General features: G+C 45.0%; 1 protein-coding gene across 1 annotated transcript in view; it reads right to left on the bottom strand.

Moving 5' to 3' along the window:
* The window catches only part of LOC119589487 (protein dispatched-like), a gene marked incomplete at its 5' end in the record, with an annotated part of 109,307 nt that overhangs the window by 48,267 nt on the left and 60,531 nt on the right, over nucleotides 1-509 (bottom strand).

The raw sequence follows: 509 nt of genomic DNA, 5'->3' as shown, positions 1-509 counted from the left end.
TGCAAATCACGCGGCTTGGCGAAACACACCGGTAAATTAAAGTTGAGAGATAGATGGATGGATTTCAGGCTATTAACTTGCGTGAAAAATGGACGTGGTTTAATGCATAAAAACGTCAAGGGTAGTCATTAATATGAACAACTATTGTATATAAATTTCAACGTAAACAACGCGTAGTAAAGAACAAAAATATAACAATTATTTCATGTTAAGAGTGGGAATGTTATTAAATCTATCTGATCATTTGTTTATCCATTTCCTCTCATTTTTGGAGAATCTATATTCAAATCAGGGACAGAAAGATGGATAGGGAGAGGGAGATGTAGGGAGGGAGGGAGGGAATGAAGGAGGGGAGGGGGAGAAGGAGGGGGAGAGGGAGAAGGAGGGGGAGAGGGAGAAGGAGGGGGAGAGGAGAGGGAGGGAATGAAGGAGGGGGAGAGGGAGAGGGAGGGAATGAAGGAGGGGGAGTGGTAGGGAGGGAGGGAGGGAAGGAAGGAATGAAGGGGAAG

Source organism: Penaeus monodon, chromosome 25 (assembly GCF_015228065.2).
Source record: "Penaeus monodon isolate SGIC_2016 chromosome 25, NSTDA_Pmon_1, whole genome shotgun sequence".
Taxonomy (NCBI): domain Eukaryota; kingdom Metazoa; phylum Arthropoda; class Malacostraca; order Decapoda; family Penaeidae; genus Penaeus; species Penaeus monodon.
The sequence above is the reverse complement of the archived record's forward strand: the minus strand, read 5'-3'. Positions and strand labels throughout refer to the sequence as shown.